This window comes from Lutra lutra, chromosome 6, assembly GCF_902655055.1.
Source record: "Lutra lutra chromosome 6, mLutLut1.2, whole genome shotgun sequence".
NCBI lineage: Eukaryota > Metazoa > Chordata > Mammalia > Carnivora > Mustelidae > Lutra > Lutra lutra.
This window is the reverse complement of record NC_062283.1, coordinates 129,741,280-129,744,292: the sequence shown is the minus strand read 5'-3', so window position 1 is coordinate 129,744,292 and position 3,013 is coordinate 129,741,280. Positions and strand designations below refer to the sequence as shown.

The window sequence follows — 3,013 nt, the reverse complement described above, 5'->3', positions numbered from 1 at the left end:
ACCACAGCCAAACTTTTCTTGGCACCAGGGGACAGGAAGGTTTTGTACACTCCTCTAGTGGCAAATGGCTTTTTCTTTGTATGGGAGAATTTCTTTGTATGCCTCTCTCCTAGTGATAATCCGGTTGTCATCTGCTCATCTCACCAAAGGGAGGCTCTTTCAATCCTTTTGATCTGCCCCCCAGTCTTTCTTACAAACACCCAGGGAGGACTATGGAAAGTGCTGGCAAATGGGGCAAACTCCCTTGTATCCATGGCCCCTGGAGAGTCCAAGTCGTCATACTAACTCACACTTTGTCTTTAAGCTTTAAGCTTTTGTTAACATATCAGTTTTTTCCTTCTTACTTTTTCTGGCTGCTTCTCTTCCTCCTGTACTCTGCACAAAGCAAAACAGTTTGTAGGAGCAGTGCTTAAGGCTTTCTGTATCATAAGTAGGGCTAGAACTCATTGATTGCTTCTTTGTTGTCAACTCTAAGATTTTACTGGACAGCAAATTGCTCAGTAGTTTAATACACCCAAAGAGGTAAAACAGGCAGTGAGGGCCTTAGCCAGTTGACTGGAATTGTGGCGATAGGAGGTCCAAGTACACTGCAATCATGTCTAGTATGTCCTATAATGGAGGGGACATCATGACAATGAAAGGGAAGAACTGTGTGGTCATTGCTGCCGAAAGGTGCTTTGGCATCTAATCACAGGTGGTGACCATGGACTTCCAGAAGATCTTTCCCATAGGTGATTGGCTGTACATAGGCCTGGCTAGGCTCACCACCAATGTCCAGACTGTTGCCCAGCACCTCAAGTTCCAGCTAAACCTGTATGAACTGAAGGAAGGTCAGCAGATCAAGTCTTATACCTCCCTGGGCATGGTGGCCAATGTCTTGTATGAGAGATGGATTGGCCCCTACTACACAGAGCCAGACATCACTGGGTTGGACCTAAAGAACCTGAAGTGCCTCATTTGCTCTCCAGACCTTATCTGCTGCCCCACGGTGGCTGACAACATTGTGATCAGTGGCGCCTGCTCCAAATAAATGTATGTGATGTGTGAATCTCTCGGGGCCTGACATGGATCTAGAACACTTGTTTGAAACCATCTCACAAACCATGCTAATGCTATGGATCGGGATGCACTGTCAGGCATGAGATTCATTGTCCACATCATTGAGAAGGACAGAATTACCACTAGGACACTGAGGTCCTGAATGGACTAAACTTCTGTTCTCAGAGCCTACTTTTTTTTTTAATGAAATAGTTTTGTTTTCAAGAAAGCAAAAGTTAAAGAGGTAAAACAAAAAACAAGATCGACAATTATAAAAGCAATAAAAAGGAACCAAATCCCAAATAAAAAAATATGGTAGCTGAAATTAACTTAATAGAAGGGTTTTATGGCAAATAAGGCATTGTAAAAAAGTTGATTCAAAGTAAGTTAGAAGAGTTTCTCCAGAAGGAAACTTAGAGAAAAGTTTGGAAATACAGATTGGGTAGGGGGTGGATAAGAGGTATAAGGGATGCATTAAGAAGATTTAATATAAATGTGATTAAGATTCCCTGAAGCAAAGGAGAAAGAAAATGGGATGGAAGCAATTTTTGAAAAGATAATAGCTGAGAATTTTCAAAACTGGTGAAAAATGTAACAAATTAAGAAGCCTGAACAGAATTTAAAATAAACCAAAAAAAACCTAATCACATTCATAGCAAATGAAAACCAAAGAGAAAATCTTATAAAACAGCTAGAGAAAAGGTAAGTTACCCTTAAAAGAGCAACAATTAAACTTATTGCCTGTTTCTCAAAAGAAATAAAGCCAGAAAGACAAATAGAGTATTTTCAAAGTGCTAAAAGGAAGTAACTAACAATTGAGAGTTATATGCCCAGCCAAAAATGTTCTTCAAAATTAAAAGGGAAAATAATGGCACATCTGGACACAAGAACAGAAAATTCTCACAAGCAGGCCTACATATTCAAGGAAATACTAAAAACAGTTCTTCAGACAGAAATAAAGTGAACCTAGATGGAAACTCAGAGGTATTGGAAGATAAGATTGATGTAAAGGGTAAAATATATGGATAAATTTAAATAATAATGACTGCATACAATAAAAATATTCTTTGGGATGTCTATATATGCTCTCTATATATTCATTAATCTATATGAGAGAATGAATAGAATAAAAACAGAACAATAGCATAAAATTCAAGAGGGGATTATTTTTGGAGTCAAAATATTTTAAGGTCTTTGCATTATCTGAAAAGTTTATTTCTTTAGGCCATTCCTGGAAGTAGAATGGATTGTCAACTAGGTACTGGTCAAGAACTTTGTGGTTTTTAAGTTGGACTGAAGACACATTCTGACTCGGTTCCAATTCCATTCCTTTCATTCCATCTTTTAGGATTTTCTTCTGCTCTTGACTCTTCATATTTCTTAAGCAGCTTGCCATGAAAGAAAAAGCAAGGGCTTTAGGATCAATCAGACCTGGGCTTAAACTCCCGTTTTCCCCCTTACTTGGGCAAGCAATTTTCTTCTCTGAGCCTTCACTTTGGGAGGGCTGTGAAAATGGGAGGTAGTAATACTGCCCTCACAAGATTATTGTGCAAATTAAATGAGAGTAAGTATACCAATACAGTCCAATGCCCAATATCCAGTACGTCATATCATTCAGTAGGCACTCGTTTTTTCCCCTTATGGATGGCGCTGTGCAACTGGCACTCAATTGAACACCCTCTCCCATGGTTTCCTAGGGGCCTTATATTGGTGACTATTATCCCTCCTCTCCTGACTCAACTGTAATCTTCCCCAGTTCCGGGACTATATATCTCCCTTTCCTCTCGTCCTCCTAGTTCAGTGAATGGTATTTGGAGGAAGAGTAATACTTGCTTGAGGAAAACACATATAAATGAGATGAAATGCATTTCTGCACTATACGTTATGTTGGAAGATGTCTTCGTAGCAGTTCTACCCAGAAGGATATTTGAGACCTTAAAGAAAAGTCCTTCAGCTGCCCTGGAGAAGCATAAAT

At 39.3% G+C, this 3,013-nt stretch overlaps 1 pseudogene; it reads left to right on the top strand.

Annotated features, from left to right (window-relative positions):
* The first annotated feature begins 546 nt into the window (after positions 1-546).
* LOC125103108 (proteasome subunit beta type-3-like) lies at positions 547-1,210 on the top strand (annotated as a pseudogene).
* The last annotated feature ends 1,803 nt before the right edge of the window (positions 1,211-3,013 follow it).